Consider the following 9,817-nt stretch of genomic DNA (forward strand, 5'->3'; position numbering starts at 1 on the left):
GTCCGGTGGCTGGGACTCTGTGTTCCCAATGCAGGGGGCTGGATTTTGATCCTGGGTTCAGGAGCTAGATCCTGCATGCTGTGAATGGGAGTTCACATGCTGCAACAAAGTATCTGGGATATGGTAACTGGGGATATTGCATGCTGCAATGAAGATCAAAGATACTGCATGCCACAACTAAGACCTGGTTCAGTTCAGTCGCTCAGTCGTGTCAGACTCTTTGTGACCCCATGAACTGCAGCACTCCAGGCCTCCTTGTCCATCACCAACTCCCGGAGCTCACTCAAACTCAGGTCCATCGAGTCGGTGATGCCATCCAACCATCTCATCCTCTGTCGTCCCCTTCTCCTCCTGCCCTCAATCTTTCCCAGCATCAGGGTCTTTTCAAATGAGTCAGCTCTTCGCATCAGGTGGCCAAAGTATTGGAGTTTCAGCTTTGGCATCAGTCCTACCAATGAACACCCAGGACTGATCTCCTTTAGGATGGACTGGTTGGATCTCCTTGCAGTCCAAGGAACTCTCAAGAGTCTTCTCCAACACCACAGTTCAAAGGCATCAATTCTTCGGCACTCAGCTTTCTTTATAGTCCAACTCTCACATCCACACGTGAATACTGGAAAACCATAGCCTTGACTAGATGGACCTTTGTTGGCAAAATAATGTCTCTGCTTTTTAATACGCTATCTAGGTTGGTCATAACTTTCCTTCCAAGGAGCAAGCGTCTTTTAATTTCATGGCTGCAATCACCATTCGCAGTGATTTTGGAGCCCAGAAAAATAAAAAATCAGCCACTGTTTCCACTGTTTCCCCATCTATTTGCCATGAAGTGATGGGACCGGATGTCATGATCTTAGTTTTCTGAATGTTGAGCTTTAAGCCAACTTTTTCCACTCTCCTATTTCACTTTCATCAACAGGCTCTTTAGTTCTTCTTCACTTTCTGCCATAAGGGTGGTGTCATCTCATATCTGAGGTTATTGATATTTCTCCTGGCAAACTTGATTCCAGCTTGTGCTTCCTCTAGCCCAGTGTTTCTCATGATGTACTCTGCATATAAGTTAAACAAGCAGGGTGATAATATATAGCCTGACGTACTCCTTTTCCTATTTGGAACCAGTCTGTTGTTCCATGTCCAGTTCGAACTGTTGCTTCCTGACCTGCATACAGGTTTCTCAAGAGGCAGGTCAGGTGGTATAGTATTCCCATCTCTTTCAGATACAGCCACGTAAATAAATATTTTTAAAAAGAAAAAAAAAAAAAGGAAACTACCCCAATATAAAGACATATATGAAAAATCCAGAGTGAACACTGTACTCAGTGGTAAAAGACTGAAAACTTTTCCTCTAAGATTAGGAATAGGCAAGGATGTCTGCTTTGAGGACCCCTGTTCATAACAGTCCTGGAAATTCTAGCCATAGCAACTAGATAACAGGGAAATAAAATGCATACAGAGTGAAAAGGAATAAATAAAATCACTTCTGTTTTTAGATGATATGATCTTATGTACAGAACTCCATAACTGCTTAAATCAACACCTTATAATATACAAACATTTGGGACCCATCCATTTCTCTTAATATTTAAAGTAAAAGTGAAAAGAAGAATGAATACACATTGAAGTACATAGTGATAAAAGGACACCTCCTCTTCAACTTAATCTCAAATGATTCTGGAAGAATAAACATATGTCATAATATATTTTTGTTAGGTTTTCTTAAGTTTGAAATTATTTAGAAATTTAAAATTAGAAAAGAAAGGGAAAAGAAAAGGAAGAAAGAAAGGCATACTCCAATTCTAATGTTTTTATCTCCTTTTTTGAAGGAAATAAAACTCATCCAGCAGAGGCAGTGGTACCTCAGAGTACAACAAGATAGCCAATGGGGCTGACATGACAAGACACAGTGCTGGTTAGGGACCTGGACCATAGTGGGAGGACAAAAACCACAAAGACAGCAGGACAGAGCTAACATGCCCAACACTCTGCAAACATTTCCATTTGCAGAGAGTTTGGCCACACACTGTAAAAACAGGGTACTCTCACAACCGAGAGACTATCATCTCAGGCCAACACACCCATACAAAATTAACAGTCTCAGATTTGGAGATCCTTCTCTTTGATCTAAGGATTCAGGCCATCAGAAGATCTTAATTTTTTAGTTCCTTAATCAAGATGGGAAAAGAGGCCAGTTTCTTGAAGAAAAGCCTTATTCTAAATTTGTTACAGTTTATTCTGACTTCTCACACTGTTCTCACCCAGATATGGCTCTCTCCTAGAAAAACCTCTCAATGTTGTACACAAGGACAAGATGTGGACAGCAGCCTAGGGAATTTAGGGAGTCCAAAGCTGCTAGATAGATAAAACTATATCACACAAAATACCATGGGAAACAGCACTGAGTCAAGGGCCTCTGAAAGAGTTGCTAGATGCACATACAAAGTAAAATGTGGTAGTTTTCCCTCCCATATTAGCATCAGCTGTGCCAAAATAATGGTAAAGGAATAACGGTACAGGAAAGAGGGCTATGTAATATCCTTGGCAGACTGCAAAACCCTATGGCATCCCTCAAGATATCTGGCGTTGGCAGATGCAAACTATTACATTTAGAATGGATAAGATGTCCAGAGATAAACTCACACACCTATGGTCAACTAATGCATGACAAAGGAGACAGGAATATGCTATGGAGAAAAGATAGACTCTTCAATAAGTGGTGCTGGGAAAACTGGACAGTTACATGTAAAAAAGTAGGGCTTCCCAAATGGTTCAGTGGGTAAAGAATCCTCTTGCAATGCAAGAGACACAGGAGATGCAGGTTCAATCTCTGGGTCAGGAAGACACCCTAGAGAAGGAAAAGGCAACCCACTCCAGTATTCTTGCCTGGGAAATCCCATGGACTGTAGGCAGGCTACAGTCCAAAGGGTCACAAAGAGTCAGAGATGACTGGGTACGCGTGCACGCACATGTGGAATAATGAAATGACAACATTCTCTAACACCATTCACAACAATAAACTCAAAACGAATTAAGGACCTGAATATAACTCCAGACATCTAAACTGTTAGAGGAAAACACAGGCAGAAAATGCTTTGACATAAATAACAGCAAGGTATTTTTTTGACCCACCTTCTAGAGTTATGGAAATATTAAAAAAAAAATAGGATCTAATTAAGTGCATTTGCACATCAAAGGAAACCGTAAACAAGATGAAAGATAACCCTCAGAATGGGAGAAAATAATTTAAACAAAGGGACTGACAAAAGATCAATGTCCAAAATATACAATATTGTAAAGTAATTAGCCTCCAATTAAAATAAATTTAAATTAAAAAAAAATAGCTCAAGCAGCTCAATATCAAGGAAATAAACAACCCAATCAAAAAGTAGGTGAAAGACCTAAATAGGCATTTCTTCAAAGAAGACATACAGATGGCCAACAAGCATATTAAACATGCTCAACATCACTAATTATTAGAGAAATGCAAATCAAAACTACAATGAGGTATCACCTCATACTGGTCAGAATGATCATCATAAAAAATCTACAAACAATAAATGCTGAAGAGGGTGTGGAGAAAAGGGAACTCCCATGCACTGTTGGTACGAGTTTAAACTGATACAGTCACTATGGAAAACAATATTGAGGTTCCTTAAAAAACTAAAACTAGAACTACCATGTGACCCAGCAACCACACTACAGGGCATAAACGACCAAAAACGCATAATTCAAAAAGATATGTAGCCCAAAATTCATAGCAGCACTATTCTAAACATTCTAGGTAGTGCTGCTTCCAGGACATGGAAACAATCTAAATGTCCATCAACGAAGGAACGGGTATGGAAGGCGTGGTACATACACATACATAATGGAACATTACTCTTCCACAAAAAGTAATGGAAATGGGTCATCTGTAGAGAAGTGGATGGACCTAGGGTGTCATACAGAGTGAAGAAGGTCAGAAACTGAAAAACAAATATTGTATATTAATGAATATATGTGGAATCCAGAAAAATGATACGGATGAAATTATCTGCAAAGCAGAAAGAGAGACAAAGATAAAGAGAACAAATATATGGATACCAAGGGGGAAGGGGGTGGTGGGAGAAGTTGGGAAACTGGGATTGACACATATACACTACTGATATTATGTATAAAATAGATAACTATCGAGAATATATTATACAATACAGGGAACTCTACTTAAGGCACTGTGTTGATCTGAATGCGAAGGAAGTCCAAAAGAAGGGGTCATATGAATATGTATGGTTGATTCATTATGCCGTACAGTAGAAAATAATGCAACATGGTAAAGCAACTATACTCCAATAAAAATTAATTTAAAAGGCTTCAAATTAGGTATTATATATATGTTCAAAGAATTAAAGCATAACAATAGTGAATCAACAAATATAGGTTTTCATTATTTAAAAAAAAAACAAGGAAAATATTGAAGTTGAAGCATAACATAGTAAATGAAAATCTCACTTGTGATGCTAAATGAAAGATTCAACCTGGGAGAAGAAAGAATTAGTAAATTTGAAGAAATACCCATAGATATTCCCAAATATAAGAAGAACAGAGGGAAAAAGGATTGAAGAAAAAAGTAACAGAGCATCAAAGAACTGTTGTTGTTCATTCGCTCAGTCATGTCAGACTTTTTGTATCCCATGGGCTACAGCACGCCAGACTTTCCTGTCCTTCACCATCTCCTGGAGCTTGTTAAAAAATCATGTCCACTGAGTAGGTGATACCATCCAACCATCTCATCCTCTGTCATCCCCTTCTCCTCCTGTCCTCAATCTTTCCCAGCATCAGAGGCTTTTCAAATGAGTCAGCTCTTCGCATCAGGTGGCCAAAGTATTGGAGTTTCAGCTTCAACATCAGTCCTTCCAATGAACACCCAGGACTGATCTCCTTTAGGATGGACTGGTTGGATCTCCTTGCAGTCCAAGGGACTCTCAAGAGTCTTCTCCAACACCACAGTTCAAAAGCATCAATTCTTCGGCGCTCAGCTTTCTTTACAGTCCAACTCTCACATCCATATGTGATTACTGGAAAAACCACAGCCTTGACTAGACGGACCTTTGTTGACAAAGTATGTATTCAATATAGCAAATCACCACAATGTATTAACACAGTTTAAATGCCTTACATTTTTATTTGTCAATTGTATGTCAATAAAACTGAAAGAAAAAAAGAACAGACCCCGAGTAGTTGAGGCTGTCAACTTTTTAGAGTTGAGAGTCATTGAGGGATAGAGACAGAATTGCACCCTCCAGCACCAGTACTCTTATTCTACCTACCACACCTGCCTGCCCATTTCTTTACGTGTTTTAATTCTTAACACACACATTCAAAGGATGTGATACTATTCCCATTTTGTAGAAGCATAAATGAGTTCAGAGATCTAAGTTATATAGCAAGTAAGAAGCATACTGCAGCATCTGACTGGCTTCTCTTAGACTCTGCTCTTGCAAATTCTTTCTTACTCTCATGTTTTATATCTCTCAAATGTATGCAGAAATTCCTGTGATTCCTACCTGTAAATAAGAGCATGCCTCAGAGGTCTATGCCTATCCAGAGAGGTAAAATTGACAAATAAAATACAAATAAAACACATAAACATTGTGAGAAGACTCCTCCTATCTAGTTAATTAACACATCACCTCACCACTTCTCCTTCTTGTTCTTATTCTTGTAAACAAGAGCATGCCCCATGGACTGTGCCTGACCTTTCAATTTTTTTTTTTTAATAGAGTGACCTCTGGATTTTAATTGTCACTCAATCTAACAAATTCTAAAATTGAAGTTTTAGGTAAAATATCTTGTTCAATTTATATTCTTAATGCTCCAAATGCAGTGAGGACAATTCCCATCCAGAATCATGCTCTCAGCCTAAACATTACTAACACTACTTCTCTGCCTTAGAGTGTGTGTATATGTGTGTGTGTGTGTGTGTGTGTGTGTGTGTGTATGCGTGTGTGTGCACATGCTCAGTCTCTCAGTCATGTCCAACTCTTTGTGATCCCATGGACAGTAGACAGTGAGGCTCCCCTGTCCATGGAACTTTCCAGGCAAGAATACTGGAGCAGGTTGCCATTTCTGATTTCATTACTTTTTCTAATTTCCCTTTTCCTTTTAAAGAGTTTCATTTTTTCCCCCAGTTACTGAGACGGGAAACCTCTCAGATATTTTTAACCTCTCCTATATCTAGTTACCTGTTTACCTTTCTTTTCCTCCTCCCTTGTCCACTGCTCTATCCAGATACCAGCTTAGTGCCTGGCATGTACAAACCATTCTGTTAAGACTCAAGGGGAACAAAAAGAAGTGTTATTTAACAAAGAATAGAAATTGTAAATTAAGTATCTAACATGTCTAGGGTAAAGCAATAAAATGGCTATGAGTAATCACTTTTGGTGACAAAATTCCACACCTAATGCTCCTTTATTTCTCACCAGAACTCAGTAAGTTGAGTTAGATGCAATTATTATCTTTATTTTGCAAATGAAGACTCCAAAGCTCAGAGAACAGTCTGCCTAAATAAGGGAAAGGCTGGTTCTGGGATCTAAGCTTATCTGTACTTAAAGCTCATTTCTCTTTTAGTGGGGCTACATTCTACAATAATATAAAGTTGATCAGGGAACAATGCCAGATAAAAGAATACCCACGGAACTGGAATGACAAAAGGTTTCAGCAGCTTGAAGAAGTCCGCTTTTTCTAGTGGGACCACAAATGGCCCAGCAGGCCTCTGACTAGCCACTTAGTCATTCTATGATATTTAGAAAGAGGTGAAAACATCTAACTATCAGATCAACAACTCATTTAGGATAACATACAATGCTTAGTAAACATGATTACAATGATAATACACATGATTACAGAGATTGCACAGTGGAGTGTACACAGCATGGGTTTTGTGGTAGGGCAGGTCTGGATTTGAATTCTGGCTCTATCACTTACCCTGGGTAAGTTCATCGCTTTGTTTAACTTGCTTCTTTGTCTGAACAATGGAATATGAAGAACTACCTATAATTGCTATTGTGAGGACAAAGTAAGTAAAGGAATTATGGAGTTTCTATACTATGAATGCTTAGTACTAAATATGTCCTTATTAAGCAAAAATAATATCATGATTAAAAAATTAATACTTTCTCACCTTTGTGTCATTTTAAACGTGAGTTTCAAATGTGACATAGGAAGTATGAAGTTTATGAGGGACTTTTGTTAAATCTTAGTTTTGCTCAGTGATTACGTATGAGTCCCTTGTAAACAATCTTTCTGTGCTAAAATCTTCCCACTGTTAAGTGGATATTTGGAAAGTATAGGGAGAATCATTTAAATGAGCATAACATGAACATGCATCATTGAGAAAAGAATTCTCAGTATTGCCAGCCTCCAGTGTTAACCTTAAATTTCATTGTTTATAAAGGCAACTAAATTAATGTTTATAAAGATTATTAAAAATCTCTCCATATGAGAAATACTGACTCTCACACTAAAAATAATTATAAATTTGAAGGTTTCAGACATAAAAGTTAATGCCATTTGTTTGAACTTAGCCATTTTCTAAAATGAAGGCTATCTGGTCTATACATATAGTTTATTTCTCTAGACTTGTTTTCTATCCTTCTTATGTTCATTTATCTTTTATGTATCCAAGGTGTCCCAGTCATACACAGAGTACTGCAATATATTTTACTTTAAAAATATTTATGTTCTCTGACTCAAATTGACTGAAGTAGAGCAACATGATTGCTACTTTAGTGCACAATTTAACTTAATAAGACCTTTCAAGTAAACACTACAGGCACTCATAAGTCACTGGCCTGAAAGGAAACATTGCAGTCTTATGAAGGTCTAGGGTCTGGCATGTTAAAATTTGTTTACAGACAGCTGAATTCCACGGAGTAAATATAGTTCTGGAGTTGGAAATTCCTTCATGAATTTGCAGCCTGTAGAAGAGCTGTCTTAACACTGTATGTTAACATTGCATACACACTTATACGAGGCTTATATTTTCACCTTTCTTCATATTTGGTCTAATCCACTATCATGGTCAATGGTAATCAACACCTAACAAGACAGAACAAACAAATAAGCAGTTCTTAGCACAGATCTTCTCCATGCAGCTCAGGACATAGCAGGGAATGTTATGAACTCATTTCAGAGATTTGCCCTCAAAGATCACAGTGGTTAAGCTTATTCTCTCTCAATTCTGCTTTGTTGTTCATAAGTTTACCTATTTGTTGTTCTGTTCTACAAAACCATGCTAACTAGTACTATAATGATGAATGAAGCTTGACTTCTGCCTAACAGAACTGACAGATACTCAGTGCACTCTTTCATGTGGTTTCTGCCTATAAAGGCAGTGTTCCCTTGGAACACTGAGCCAGGTATGGGGAAGGAGCCATACTATTATACAGAGAACTGAGGTCTCCTGGATAAAAGTCAAGACCTGTCTGTTAGCAGATGTGAGACTACTTTGGACTTATTAGCTCAAGCTATTATCCAACAAACTTCAATCCATTGTGAGCCCGAGAGAAACCAGCAAAGGTGAGAGAGCCCTCTCCCCATGTGCAAACTGATCACTTTTTGTATCTTCTCGTGGCACAAAGTGCAGGGTGCTCTGCAGACCTCTTTTATAAGGAGACTAAAGCTTCCCTGGTGGCTCAGTGGTAAGGAATCCCTTCCCAAAGCAGGAGATTTGGGTTTAATACCTGAGTCAGGAAGATCCCCTGGAGATGGAAATGGCAACCCACTCCAGTGTTCTTGCCAGGGAAATCCCATGAACAGAGAAGCCTGGCAGGCTACAGTCCATGAGGTCGCAAAAGTTGGACATGACTTAGCAACTAAACAACAATAAGCACATCCTAATATCATCACCCTCGGGATGTAGGATTTCAACATATAGATTTTGGGAGGGCACAAATATTCAATCTATAATATATGGCATAGATAAATGATAAAATATTGCTTTGTATTTTTTACAATTTGCTTTATGTGGTTTATTCTAAATCAGGGATCAGCGAATACTATTTCTAAAGGGCCTGATAGTAAATATTTCAGGTTTTGAGGGTCATATGACCTCTGTCATACCTATTCACCTCTGCCACCACAGTGCAGAGAGTAAGTAACAAATGGCATGGCTGTGTTTCAATAAAACTTTATTTAGAAAACAAGGCAGATGGGCAGATTTGGTTTATTGGTCATGCTTTGACAACCTTTGTTTTAAGTCAACAGCCTAGGAGAATATGTAATTCTCATTTTAATAGTATGAATTAAATGATTGGTAATTAACCTTTTCATTGTCTTCAGAAAATTCTATTTTGAAAGAAACCATACAGACATTGTTATAAAAAATATCAAGACCAATCACTGCAGTCAGCATACCACTGTGCAGTGTGGAAAAGCCAGATAAACAGTTGCTATTACAGCATATGTCAGAGAACTCAGCAAATGTAAACTGTTTTCAGAATCATATTTTCCCTAAAGTAATATTACTGCTATTTTGAATACCATAGCAGAAATTTAAAGACAATAAGAAATAATAATATAGTATGTTAGATGTTCTACTTTCTTAAAATTATTAGAGCAATGTAAATTAATGCAAACTTAACAGAAACAATCTATTCTGACAGAACGTTTGTGTCTGATGATTAATAAAGACGCACGTGAAAAGACCATTTGAATGAAACTGTGTTTCTTTCACTCTTGAAACACCATTTGACACAATTCTTATGCAGATTCTCTAAATTTTTCATTATTCATTTGAGTTACATATATCAAAGAATAAATCAAAGTCAATGACACTGGATATACA

Source organism: Capricornis sumatraensis, chromosome 16 (assembly GCF_032405125.1).
Source record: "Capricornis sumatraensis isolate serow.1 chromosome 16, serow.2, whole genome shotgun sequence".
NCBI classification, from domain to species: domain Eukaryota; kingdom Metazoa; phylum Chordata; class Mammalia; order Artiodactyla; family Bovidae; genus Capricornis; species Capricornis sumatraensis.